This window comes from Solea senegalensis, linkage group LG11 (genome assembly GCF_019176455.1).
Source record: "Solea senegalensis isolate Sse05_10M linkage group LG11, IFAPA_SoseM_1, whole genome shotgun sequence".
Lineage (NCBI taxonomy): Eukaryota > Metazoa > Chordata > Actinopteri > Pleuronectiformes > Soleidae > Solea > Solea senegalensis.
The window spans coordinates 21,534,124-21,549,252 of record NC_058031.1 but is presented as its reverse complement, the minus strand read 5'-3'; positions in this window follow the sequence as shown (position 1 = coordinate 21,549,252).

The window sequence follows — 15,129 nt, the reverse complement described above, 5'->3', positions numbered from 1 at the left end:
AGTTGGTGTAGTGGTTAGTGCTCTTACATTTGCAGCAAGAAGACCTGGGTTCAAGCCCCGGTTGGAACAAGGACCTTCCTGCTTTTCTGTTCAAATCCAATGACTTTCGACATAGTTTTTTTTTTTACAATTACAGTAATAAGAGACAGGGATTTCTTGATAATGTGATAACCTTTGTGATGTCATTCTGATTTTTCGACAGAAGCAACATGATCTGTAAAGGTCAGCTGGTCATCAATCATGACACCCAAGTTTCTTGCTTTCTTGGAAGGAGTCAGAGATAGGGAATCAATATTAATGCAGATGTTAATGCAGACAATCTGAGATTCGTGCAGAGACCGTGTGGTCGTCAGGTGGGAATGACAGATACAAACATTTTAAATTCTCAAAATTTAATAGGAACATACTTGGGTGAACACATCACAAAAAACTTATGATTGAGCCATCAAAAAATGTAGACACGAAGTTGCTAACAGAAGGACAAACATATCCATAAACCAGTGCGATGAAAACATAACCCCCTCAGAGGAGTACCAGACTAAACCATACGATATATAGTATATAATGCAACATATGTAGTGCAACACAATCTTTATATTTCATAGAGTATTAACTGTTCACATGATAGTACTAACTTTTCCCGCATGATATTCCTCTTCTGGGACTTAAGGGGCTTCATGTATATAAATCTGTCATGATTATTAATACATTGGAGGCTGACACACTAAACACTGACAGAAATAATAGTAATTCTCACAGACTCCTGAAAGTCTGTGAAAGACTCCACGCAGGACTCTGTTTGGGAACTCTGTTTTCAGCAGTAGTGGCTAAAAAAAAGGTGCAGTGACCCCTGAGGGTTCATCCCACTGTGAGGGATTGGGGTTATTATGGGACATATGTCAATTAATCAGACACTGGGGCAGAGACAGAAGAAGTAGGTTAAGTTTGTGCCAGTAAGCAGAAGATAAGCCGCAGACGTCTTAGTTCATCAGCCTTTCTTCAGCAGACAGCGCACTGTCATTCACACGTCCATTGAGCAGATGACTTGTATCACTGCAGAACCCCGGCGTCCCTGAACGCATCACTGTAGGGCTCCTAAAATGGACAAAGATTAAAGAGGATCTTATCACTTGTAAACACAGGAAACCACGTTCAAAGGTCAAAGCTGCATTTTTTCAGAACCAAAACATTATTTACTCAAGTTCTTTCTTTACTCTATCATGGACTTAAACCTAAATATCCCTCTTTCATTTTCCATTATCTGACAACCAAAACAAATCACATTTTGAACAATTTTACAAACGTTACCTTGATGGAAAGTACTGGTGTTCGACAGCTTCATTAATGATCAATAAAGCATTTATTAATTCAGTAACAACAAACAACAACAGAACCAATAAGCTATGTGTGGTAAATCCGTCCCGCCTGGTGCTCTGCTGTTTAGGAATCCAGAAAATCTTAGGTTTACCTACATTTTATTGTTTTTTATTATTATTTGCATGCTCTTCAACGTTACCATCTCCATGTTTAACATAACTTATACTTTTATTTACAACTGAGCACCACCTATAGCGATGTGGCGTTTGACACCAAGGAGCCAACACACACACACAGGCAGTGTCACCAAAAACATTGTGTTTAGATCTTGAGTCATTCCAGTATTATTTCCATGCTACACAGATTTGTTTAATGTCATGACAGATGGAGGCAGCTACAACAAGTAACAAGTACAAGTAAATTCCACTGCAGGTCAGGTCACTCATCAGCAGTCAGGGATACCTGCTTCTTGTCCCCATCCGCCCCTGCGCTGTTGCAATGTACACACAAACAGAAAGTCCTCAGAACATCAGAACAATAATTATAATAATTAGTTAGAAAATGATTGATTGCCTCATAATCAACATAATGATCATAATGTAGAATGTCACTACGAATGAGGTAATATAAGCACAGGAGAAGAGAAGTGTTTTAATCCTCGGCTGATTTCAGCTGAAAGCTGCTTCACCATGTTTAGTTTGAACTCTGGGCTCCACTATCTGACCTGAGTCAGTAGATCTCAGAGCCCTAATGGGTTTATATCCTACTAACATGTAATTCATGTATTCTGGACCTAAACCAGTAGCAGAACTTTAAAATCTATTCTATAGCTGACTGGGAGCCAGTGTATAGACTTTAGAACTGGAGTAATGTGCTCTGATCTATTTGTTCTGGTCAATAAACTCGAGCTGCAGCGTTCTGATGCTGTTTAATGCTTTTTTGTGTCCAGTAAAAATTTGCAGTAGTCAAGTCTACTTGAGATGAAAGCATGAATCAACTTCTCCTGGTGTGTTTGAAACATAAAAGCCTTCACTCTGGATATGTTCTTAAACTGATAGAAGGCTGTTGTGGTGATTGATTTAATATGACTGCTCAAGGTCAAATCTGAGTCTATCACCACGCCAAGGTTTCGGACTTGGTCCCTAGGTTTTAGAGAGAGTGACTCAAGATGTTTACTGACAGCAATCCTCTTCTCTTTATTGCCAAAAACAATTATCTCAGTTTTGTCCTGATTTAATTGAAGGAAATGTTGGTCCATCCAATTTGTTACTTGCTCTAAACAGTGACACAATGACTGTCTTGGACTGTAGTTATCTGGGGACAGTGCAAAATATATCTGTGTGTCATCTGCATAAATGTGATAGTTTACATTAGATCATCAGAAAGAACAAGAATGAGGTAGAGACCGTGATCGTAATGTGAGTAAATAATGTATCATTAGCAATAATTAGGAGAGGGTTTTGGGGGGGAATTAAGTTTTCAATGTAATCAAAGTACAGCATGTGCCAAGCTCTAGCTCCCTTGCCACATCGCTATTGGTGATGCTCAAGAACTTGTTGATCTGATCTCAACACTTCAAAGATAGATAAGCAAAAACATTGAGCTACCTTCCAGGTAAATGGCCAATCACAGGACAGTGGGAAAGCTCTCGTTGGCTGGCCAATCACAACACAGTCCATGTTCTGGGGGTGTGATTTTGGTCTGAAACAAACGAGGGCTTCAGAGAGGAGATATTTCGATCGGCTCGGACTAGGAGGATTTTATCTATTTTTTTCTATCACCATGAAAACAAGTTAATATATGTAAGTAGACCTCCATAACTAACATATATGTGCGATACGAGCATTCGATGTCACCTTTAAAAAATAACAATGTTTTCTGGTTCATAAAAGAGAGATGAGGAGATATTGATCTTAGATGGTTTAGTTTCTTTGGAAACATTTGCACATTTTTATTATCATCGACATAAATCTGTCCAAGACAGTCCTGCGTCTTCCTCTTCAATGTGTCCTGCTTGCAACACCACACCCAACATAACATGTCTCTTAGTCGTCACTGCCAACAGGAGAGTGGTTATCAGATATCAATCTCATTCTTAACTATATATTTAATGTTTACATTTATGTTTTACAGTTATGTTAGGAAATTATGAGTTTACCTACCCGCTGACACTCTGGCGTTCTCTGGCACGAGGTTTTATTGCACACGCAGCACTTCCTATACTTTTATTTAAAACTGATTTGTTTTGGATGCACGTTTTTCATACTGTTACTTTTTATCCAAGATCTTATCCGTCAGCACGTAGAGGTTTTCATACATTTAAAATCATTCCTTTTAATTCCCTCACCCTTCTAATATTGTTTTTGGTGGCTCTGTCTGTTTGTGTGTGTGTGTACTACCTCCTCAACCTCCTTCAGTGTTAGCTCACTGGTGTCAAACGCTACCTTCAGTTCTGGGAGAGTATTAAAAGTGCTGCATGTGCCATGGTCTTGCTCCCTTGCCACATCGCTATAGGTGGTGTACAGGAACTAGTTGATCTGATCTCAACAGTTGTCACCACACCCAACATAACATATCTCATAGTCGTCACTGCCAACAGGGGAGTGGTTATCAGATATAGATCTCAGACATAACAACTATACATTTAATGTTTACCCTTAGGTATGTTGGGGAATGAGTTTACCTACCTGCCGTGTCTCTTTATTTTTGACAGATAATATATTTGTGTTGCAGTGTTGTTGGTCCCTTCAGATCACGTTTTGCAGACTGTATTTTGAGTATTTTCTCTCGTCTTCACTACTATTTACTGAGATTGGATTGTGTTTCCAAAAAGCTGCCACCTTGGTCGTCATGCGTGGTCACATGACGGCCGCTTTACCACTTCCGTGATTAAATATGATGGTGTTTTCTCTCCTGCAGTTGTTTTGAGAGTTGTGTGTGTTTTTGGTTTTGAATCGTTTTGTCGTTTTAACAGCAGCAGCAGCTACTAAAATGTCTTTACTCTACATTCCTCTTCTCAGATCATACCAGAGAGTACAAACATAAATAATAAGCGACAGGTGCAACGGCACCCTCTGGGGTTTGGCATACATACCTTGCTCTTCTGGTTCTGGGCTGGTTTGCCTGGCAAGCTCATGGCATTGATGCTGTCTCGCATCATCACAAACTGGCTCTGGTGCTCTTCAGCTAACAGCCAAGCCTTTTGCTGCTGCACCAGAAGCAGTTGTCCGGGTAGGTGCAGGATAGTGTGTTTCGGTTTACCCACTGGTTCAATGAGGTCCACATCATATCCCCTCTACTTTTGGATGAGGCCAGCCACTATGTCCTATAGGCCAGTGTTGGTCTCATCGCGAGCTACTGCGAGCCCATTGAAGTGGGTTGCAGGGGCTTCGCAGGCCAGTCTCTACATCGGGTCCTGAGACTCCTAGGGATCTGTGGACTGTACAGGCAAAGAGCCATGAAGAACATCTTGGAAGCTGCTGAAGAGGCTTCACGTTGGCTCTGGTTAAGGAGGGGGGATGCATGGTGTAGTCGGGGCCTGATCACCCCCGATTGAGTCACCTGGGTGAGGGTGTCTGATGTAGGACCCGAAACACCACGTGGCCCTGGGTACATCACTGAAGATGTGTCCAGGTTGCACCACAAGGTGTATCCAAGTACTCTGCAAAAGTCTTAGGCCATCATTAGATTTGTGTTTCAGAATACATCCAGAAAATTACTGGTAAAACCTGTGTATGTCCCACTATTTCAAGAAATATCTGCTGTGAATAAGGTCTGCAAGGCTAGCTTTATTCAAGACATTCACTCTCCCATTCACACCTATGGACAATTTAGAGTGTCCAATTACTATCTGTATATTTTGGACTTGGGAGGGAACTGGAGTACCGTGATAAAACCCATGCACACAGGGAGAACATGCAAACTCCACACAGGAATATATCGTATGTTAAACTCATTGACCATTTGCTAATATACAAGACCACCTTTTCAGTCACATCCTTCTAATCCAAATGCCAACGATAACACAATTGGACAGACGCTGGTGGTGAGATGTTTTGGAGAAAACTGTATGTGAAGTCCATGTAATATGTTTCCATGTTAATGCCCAGTTTGGTTGGTCTAACACAATAATAAAACTTTTAATAATGAGTCATGGCTGTGAAGGTATGTCTCTTAATTATATGGGAACACAGTTTAGTTACATGGGAACATAATTTGAGTATTTTTGTCTGTTGAAATCAAATTTAAAAAAAGGTTGGTGTGGTTGTTTGCACGGAAGGATTTCAGGCCAGAGGTTGTGTCCTGCATAGATTTAGGCTGTCTTGTTGTTAGAGGTCTGTCTAAGGACAGACCAGTCACGTGGTAACAGTGTAATCCTGTCTCACATGCAGACACTGTTTGGATATATCTCTGCCTCTATCTCTGTAGAGCTGGCTCAATTCCCCAACCTTGTGACTTAACATCAGGTGTGAGCTTTACTTTACTTTACGATCTCGAAGACATTCATCAAACCACTGATGTAAGGGTTGTAAGAAATTGAGTATAATAAATATTTAATTGGAAGTGTGAGCTCAAACAATACTTAAACACTTAAGTTAAAACAGTGAAGCTGAGCTAAAGGTAAAGAAAGCTAGAAGTAATTGCTTCATAAGGACATAATATAAGATTAGTTTATAAGAAAGTTCAGCCTGCGTGGGGGAGCATGTGGCTTCTGCTCGTCCATTGTGATAGTGGATCGATGTGTGCGTGTCTTTATTTTCTATCACCCCCTTTTACAGGGGAGCAACTGACATTACCTGTGTTGGTTAGGTAATTTACCTATCACCCACTACAAGCAGTGGTGGGCTGTCACGGCCAGCAGGGCCTTCTCTGCTGGCCCTGACAATATCAAAAAAGTATTTTTTTTAATAATCAAATTAATGTGTGTCTGAACGTGTCTGAATTTAATTACTTTTTCAGTATGTTATGATTATATTTCCAGAAAGAATATGGTTATTTTTTGTGAAGCTGAGCTGGATTTTCCATATGTCATTAAACGCATCATAGCTCCATGGACCTGCTCTAATAGTATTGCTGGCCTTTCGTTGAATCTGCCATGCATTAACGCCACCGATCGATCATGTTTCTGATCTTGTTCGTGTGCCCTTTTCACGGCAATTGTTTGGAGAAAAGAAGGATATTATTTTAAAGGCGACATAGACCGGAAGCTCCAATTAACGCTGCGTTTCTGTGTGTATCTGCGTCACTACCTCGTTTATGAAACCCTAAACTTTCAGAACAAACAGTTCAGCCACTGCTGAGAAAATAGCGTTTTATTGTTTTTCTGGGCTCTGCAAAGCGGATCGGCACTTCCGTAGCTTGATGATGTCATCAGTATACCTCACAACTCCTCTCACCACCGTAGCGCCTCCTGGTGCGGACACATGGTTTTGGTCTGAAACAGCGCGGCTGATGAGAGCGTCAGTGAGGAGATATTTTGATCGGCTCGTTTGCAGCGATTAGGAGGTTTTTAACCATGAAAACAAGTTAATATATGTAAGTAGACCTCCATAACTAACATATATGTGTGATACAAGCATTCAGTCACCTTTAAGAGGAAGACCTACACCGAAGAGGTACATCATTTCCGGTAGTTTGGGTGTTAATGATAAATTGATAAAAAAAAAAGTGGTGAGGACAAAACTGTTGATCATAAATAGTGCCGGGGACGTGTTCCCCGCGTATCTGACGCCTTTTTTGTGTCATATAGTGGCTTGTGAAATTGCAGTTGCTGAGTGACATAACGGAAGATGTGGTGGTAATGATGCAGTAGCCTATACATGCGCAGTGGTGTGCGTGTGTGCGTGCGCTGTGGTTGTTGCAGATCAACTGTCTCGTGAATATAGAGCATAATAGTGTGTTTTGTATGTGGTTGTGTTTGTGCGTGTTTTTTTTTACTGAAGGCCCTGACTGAAACCCCACGATATGCTTCTCACTACAAGCCATCAAAGGTCCACTGTGTAATATTTAGGCAGTGTTGTATAAAGTACTTGAAAGCGATACTTGAGCAAAAGTACATATATCTTACCAGAAAATGACTTTGGTAGACGTTAAATTCACCTTTTTAGAATATGACTTGAGTAAAAGTCTTAAAGTACCTGACATTTACTGTTCTTAAGTATCAAAAATCATTTTCTGATATAAAATGGACTTAAGTATTAGAAGTAAAATTAAAAATATTTAAACAAAGTGAGCAATTACAATTTTGAATATGACATTTATTGTGGCTTCTTAACAATAAAAGCATAATAGAATAGGTACAGGCGAACAACTTCAAACAACATTAAAATTAACCTTCTGTCATGGTGACAAGCTCTCTCTCTCTCTCTCTCTAAACTTCCCTGTGTCTGCTTGTATTTTTGAAACTTTTGGAGTCTGTGGAGCTTCTAGACATTTTAATTCAACTTGGAGATGAAATCTGCGGCTAACAGCTGAGCGGCTAACAGCTGGTGCCGCTAAAAACCACTAGTGACAACAAACAGGCATTACGTCGCCAACTCCACTTTTATTTTGTGGTAATGAGTAACAAAGATGGTTATGTATCAGAGTAACAGTACACTTTTTACTTAGGACATGTAGTGGAGTAAAAGTAACAAAGTATTTGTACTTTGTAACATTACAACACAGTATTTGGGTGGGCTTTATTGACAGAAGCAGAGTCAGATTGTAACTCAGGAGTTAAAAAAGTTGATAATTAAAGCCTGTTAGTCATTTCAAGAAAATCAGAATTATGTTTGGAAATCTATCATTTTACAAAAACGTCCCACAAAATTCTGGAAGAACTGATTTGCAACCTTAAACTGTATAAAACTCAAAACTGTTTCATTTTCATAGAACAAGCCTTTTATTTGTACTTTAAGCAAGGGCCTTGATTCACGGTTCACCATTTTGCTGCATTGTTTTCACAGCAGCACAAACTAAAGTTTGGTATATTAACTTTGAAGAACTTGTGAGCGTAGTCAGAAAGAAAAGAAAGGAGTTAGGAAACAGCATCATAAATCACAACAATCAGTGATAAGGACACTGGAAAGTCGCTAAAAAATAATCATAATCATTGAAGATAAATGAGCAGGCATAAAAGAAGATAAAAATATACAAGGTAAACAGGGAGTAAAATTAACTAAAAGATAATCGATATACATCGGAAAATAGTTTAATTTATGAGTCGGATTCAAAGGTACAAACGCAAATATAAAATAAACTGAATTGTATGGGTAGATAAAAAATAATAAATGTATTATAAGTAGACTTAAATGTAGTTCAAAATATCAAAATGATGCATCAAATATTAAAACTAACCAAGTCGTGCCCTGCAAGCTGAGGATGCTTACATCATTAGTGCGAGCAAAGGGCCAGATATATTTACTCAGCTTTCTCAGAGAGCCCGCGGTCTTTGTCAAAGCTGACTAATGCGACCACTGCTCATTCACTCGTCTGCGTCCTGGAAGCTAATGCTTCCAGGCAGCGTATAAGGCTTAATCCCATATTACTGTGGCTATGTTAAGTGTAAGCATCTCACTCACACAATTCCAGGAGGAGCCTCCACGCAGAGCAAAGAGATAAACATGCACTTGTGGTTGACGATAAGGTTAAGCAGTGTTCAGGATCTGTGGGACGTTACATGGGTCAACGGGGTAGACCTGTATCATCTGCTCACTTTCACACCACCTCACCTTTATTTTAATGCACTGAAGTGTGTGTTTTGTATGGGTATCTTTGAGAGGACCATATGGAGGGTTAGGGTTGTGTGCGGATTCTTTGTGTGCTCCTCTTAAGCATGCCAAGGTCCACTTCTGCCACATGTTAGTTGTGTTTGGCCCCTGTAAAGCAGAATGTGTTCCAGCTTTGTCTACATTTAAGATTGTTTTGGACTGTGAAGCAGCCAAACTGTGGCACAGCTGAACTTTGGCTTTAGACTTCAGCTTTTGGGCACAACAGAGACTCTTCCTCCAACCCCAAGTTCCCCTTACAAAGACTTTTAGCTTTATAGACCCTCAATAAATGTTTTGTCTTTAGTTCTGTGTCAAATAAACCCCTTTTTCTACAGAAACCTTCCCACTCTTGATCTTTTGCCCTGTGCATAAAATGGGCAGATTTGACACACATCTCAAGACACCTTGCTGTGTGTGTTACATATGCACTTCAAGCTTCCCGAGTCTGTTGTTTACATGACATGACAGAGGACATGTGGGGGAGGAAAGTGGCTGGCAGCTGAACCCCCTCTCGTTTCAAGACAATCCTGTAAAGAGATCTTCTTGGCTGGAGCCTCTTGGTTAATTTAGTGCGTGCACATTCTTTGCTGTGCCATTTCTTACATAATGTCTGGCTGGGACGAGAGAACTCTGAACTCTGATGTCCTAACAGTGCCTAATGAAATGTAAACACAGGATTTAACTCCAATCTATGCCTGTGCCGAGACAAGTGTATCTATCAATTCAAGGTGCCAGGACATCTGATAAAGTGGCAGGAGTGGCCCCCAGTGCAGTTTTCTGCCGCTTCAGCCCATCTGCTTGAAGGTTTGACATGTTGTGTGTTCAGCAAGTGGTTATTTTAGTGACTGTTGACTCTCTATCACTTAGAATCAGTGTGGACATGCTCCTCTGACCTCTGGCATCATTCAGACATTTCCACACTCTACTCTGTTTATTTCCTCCTCTTTTTTTGGATCATTCTAGAGATGGTTGTATGTGAAAATCCCAGTTTCTGAAATACCGAGACCTGTGCATTTTCCTCTAGCCCATGATCAAACTAATTTAAATCACCATCTATTCATCTATTCATTGCAGTGCAAACACACGAGACAAACAACCATTCACATTCACACAGGTATGAGCAGTGTTCAATTAACCGCTGGACTGTGGGTGAAAACCGGAATACCCAGAGAAAACCCACGCACACGTGGGGAGAACATGCAAAAAGACCCTTGGTCCGACTGGGTCGTAAAACCGGGCCGTTTAGGTAACCAAGAGCCAACCACAATGCAGCATTGTGGCCTCATTTAAATCACCTTTCCTCCTCATTCTGATGCTCTGTCTCAACTTCAGCTGGCCATCTTGACTATGTATCATGCCAAAAGAAAAAATGTTGATTAGATTAACAAGCAATTGACCAGTTGAAACTGATGAAGTGGTTAGTGAGTGTATTAAGTGTATCTGTATTTTAATTTATTCATTTAATCATGGATGAGGCAGATTCTACCTCATAAAACTGTAATTGCGAGTAGGTTTCTCTTGCGGACATTAGAAAACGGAGCTTGTTGTTTCTTGGTTACGTAGATGTTTGGTTTCGAAGCATCAGAACACTCTCTGTATGTATCCCCTTTCACTCGGTTTGCGTGTGTAGTACTTTGCATTCCATCACATTCCACTTCTCTGCTCGTGTCTATACATTACATGGTGTGTGGCCCACTTCTCATCAGGCTGCCCCCATCCCTCATCACCTGACGCGGTTCTTGTTGACCAAGGCAACATCCAAGCTGGTATAGCTCTGTTAGTTGCCTCACTCTTATCCAATGTGTAGGCATACAACATGAAGGGCTAGAGGAGACATGGGTGGTAAAGGCTGCAGTGGTGCCAGTTGTAATCCGAGTACGGGAGGCTGTGACCCACAAACTGGGAGAGTGACAGTAAATTCTAGGAACAACATCTGAGATCTCTGTGCAGAAGAGCCCAGTCCTAGGAACAGCTAAGATACTGTGCAGAACACTCAGGATCCCAGGCCTCTGGTACAAGACCCATGAATGAGAAGGACACGCAGTAATATTGTTTTTGACAAGGTGTCCAAAATGGAAGACCCAAATGCGGTTGCAATAAATGAACAGCAACACAATGTAGGACGATACCAATGACGCAGCTGATATAGACTTCTAATGTACAAACAATCACATCTACAGACCAGGTACAGTAGCCTACGTTATAGCATTCTATACAAATATGATTACATCGTTTTACATTTCAAGATATCACAAAAAAAAAAAAAATGTGTGAAGCTTGTGTAGCTTGTGCTTTCCCGCCGGCTTTTAGAACCTATTGCTCATTTAATGCACAGGCGATGCAGACCAGTGTCGCCAGTGGTGGGTGGTCTGTCAGACGTCGACCCCTGGCCCCGATCTATGTGGGCCGCTCCCCGTAAAATCCGTAGCCGCCTGCCACCTTCGCCCCGAGCCTTTCCAAGCAGACATAGAGCCAGTTGAAGCGCACCACCCGCGGAGGAACTTTAATTTTGTGACACTCTTGTATGATGAAGTAGGGCAACAATTCATGAAAAAAAGTTGAAGAGTTGAAATATGGAGATAAAATTCTATACTTATACCTAAATGAATTTGTTAAAAGACTATACTATTATTATTATTATTACTAAAACTGACTAGAACTGGACTTAAACTATCACATATAGAAATGACTCAAATTTGACTAAAACTAATAAGCATTTTAGTGCAAATGACTAAGACTAAATATAAAATGTCTGCCAAAAACAACACTGATGCAGACCAGGCTTTGACTGGGGTAATTCACCCTGTTTTATGTCGATGTACTATCGAAGGGTTAACCCGAGACATTATTTAAAGGATGAAATCCTACACTGTGTCACTTTAGTAAATCAAAAACTAAAGGCAAAAACAATCCAAAGGCAAAACGTAAACCACAAACAGAAAACATACCTTGAAAGCAGAGAGGAACAAAAAACGTCCAAATAGCTCAGGGACAAACCGGATGAAGTGATCACAAATCAGACACAGGTGAATCACATTAGGGCGGGGCAGACAATCAACAGGGAAAACAAGACAGGAAGTCAAACTTAAAAGGGTACCCACAAGGAAAAACTACAAAATACGGAGACAAGTGTCAGAGGGACAGCAGCAAAAGTGAAAGCGAAGGTCCACGACATGGTAGTGAGACAGGACAGAAAAGAGGTAGCAGAAGTTCAACAGTTTGGAGATGAAGTAAGAGAATCAAGGTTGAGATGGTTTCACGTGCATGACGAGGGTTAGTGATTATACTGGACAAAGTATGTGGAGTTGCTGGGAAGGAGCAAAAGAGGAAGACCACAGAGGGTTCGTGGATGTTGTGAACGAGGACACGAGGACAGATGTTGTCACAGAGAACAGGGGACAGGACAAGGTGGAGGAGTCATGCGCACACTTCTCTCGCTGTTGCTGTAAAAAAAAAAAAGGTATAGAAATATTTCCCTCAATACAAACTGCAGTAAAACAATTACACGCACAGCTTATGTGCAACAAAAGTCCTGTTATCAGATTGATGACTGATCACCTGCAGCTTCTCCATCTGCACAAAATCCCATGAATCATACATGTGAGCCTCAGGACATCGTGACCTGTTCCTGGAAACACAGGCAGACAGTAAATGACACGAGCCAGTGGGAGAAAATATGGTGTTCATTTATTGTTATACCTTTTTAATGCTCATCTTTTTTTGGTAATAACTGCATGAATGGAGCTTGGGGAGTTTATGACAACATAACTTGGCAGATAATACCTTTACTGGGGCCTGAATGAATAAGCAGAAACATTCAGCTCTTAATTCTTGTATCTTTTTAGATTTCTGTAAGAAGACAGATGAGTCACACAGCATCACGAGATCAAGAGATTTTAGCCTTTTCTGCCCTATCCAAGATTTTCATTTCCCCAGCTGAGACACATGGAAACTGTCAAAACATGTTGTCTTTAAAAGAAGGAACAGAAATGTTAAATACAACACAAAACAACAAGTCAGTGTCCTTTATGAAGGAGGCTGCTGCTAGTTTAGATATTAAAAGTATTCAGTATATACAGTTTTTCCGGTGCTGGTAAAATCTCCATACAAAGAGTTATAGTATTAAAGAGCCCCATTGTAAACACTTACAGAAAATACCATTACATAGTAAAAAGGGGCAATTAAATGAATGATTTGATGCATATTACTTGGTATAAAAATGCACTGTTGTTTTATAGTGACACAGAGAGAAGACAAGTGTATGCAGAAAAAGGCTTGAGGTGGGATTTTAAAGATTCAAAAGTACAATTGAAACAAGTTTTAAAGATGCTCTATGTTGTTAGAGCCAGCCTTTGCTAATTCTCTTACGGGACACTAGTGGTATGGTTGTTAGTGCTGTGTTTTCATTACGCTTTCCATCATTTTCCTGCCCAGTTTGTGGCTGTTCAAGCTTCGTCTGAGAGCAGACTGCGGGCGATTGCCTCGACTTCCCTGGGATATTTACACTGACTGCAAGGGACTGACATTTTTCTGTGGCCCAATCAGCCGACTGTCATGGGTAGAGCTAAACCGTTCCATACCATTTTACTCTGGAACAATTGAACCGTGGGGGGGGGGTTGTTATTCATGATGGAAATGCAAAGAAATACGTGCCGTGCTGTACCGAACCAAACCCTTCCATTCGGGTGGAAACCTAACTTAAATGAGGCTCTGCGTCAGTCTAGCGTTCCAATTTCTCACCAGGATTCCACGGTTGCACTTCTTCCTTGTCTCTTTTGGCTCTTATTCCAGCATCAGCAACAACTGCTTGGGACAATATGCAATACATGTTGATATTCAGAGTTTCAGACATGAAGAGATTGCATTGGGCCATCTGTGACGGTATCTGTGCTTATTTGATGGGAGGAGCTCACAATCGTAACAACCTGCAGAGGAAAATCACCGTCTACTGCAGTTTTAATATCTAGTCAAGGGATCTGCAGTGTTGTAGGAAGAATAAGTGCTCCAAATTTCAAAGAATCCAATCGAGAATGTTTAATTTATAAATATGGTGAACTAACCAGCCATTTAAGATCAGCATGAATTGACAGTGTGTAACTTTGAGCCCAGTCCAGACTCTCAGTTTTCACTCTGTCCTGCTCTGACACAGGGTCAGTGTAGAGGTGTTAAACAGGAACTAGCTGAAGTGTTAAGCCCAGGATGCACTGCTCCAACTGTTGACAGATGGCAAAGAACGTCAACCAACTGCCATGTTGCCTCAGTTGGCATGTGTTAGGGGAAAAAAACACACACACACACACCCCTCATCGTCTACAGCCGACAAGCTACCAGCACCTTGGTGAGAGGAGACTACTTTCCTTACCAGCAGATGGCAGTAGAAAGACTATACACAGGCAGGTGGTGCATATTCATTGTTTGTTTATTGTCATCACACAGACAGATGGACTGATAAGAACTGGAGCCGGAGGCTTGCTATGTCTTTTCCATATCTCTTCTCATAGTTTGATTGGCTGGGGCAATTTTGTTTGTCAGTGTATGTCAGAGCCAATTCAAGCTGTCGACAGGAGTCCTGCCTGGTTTAGATTAGTTGGTTCAACTAGTAAACACCAAGTCTGTTTACATGACATCAGGAAGATATGGAATTACTGTGTTAATCCGACTAAAACTGGAATCACATTTCAAAGTCAGACTGCACCCGGGCGCATTATCGGCACCCAGACAGTGTGGTTGGTGATGAGTTGCTACACTGCACATGTCCAACTGTTCCTGTCCCCAGGTTTTAAACCCAGAATAATAGAAGTAGACGAGAAATCTTGCAGGATGTCCAGTGGCTCACTTGTATGATCGGGTACACAGACTGGAGCCAAAGACTGGAAAGCCATCAAAGATCTCTCAGAAGAAGAGGAGAAGGGGAGATTCTGAGCTGGGGGAACCAAACAGCAACATAGTGGAACCTGAGCATCAAAATCCAGCTGCATGGAGGAGCAGGGAAACTGTTATCCCACCATCCTGAGATGTACTGGAATTAAAAGGATGAAACGTCAAGGAAGGTTGGTTCCCA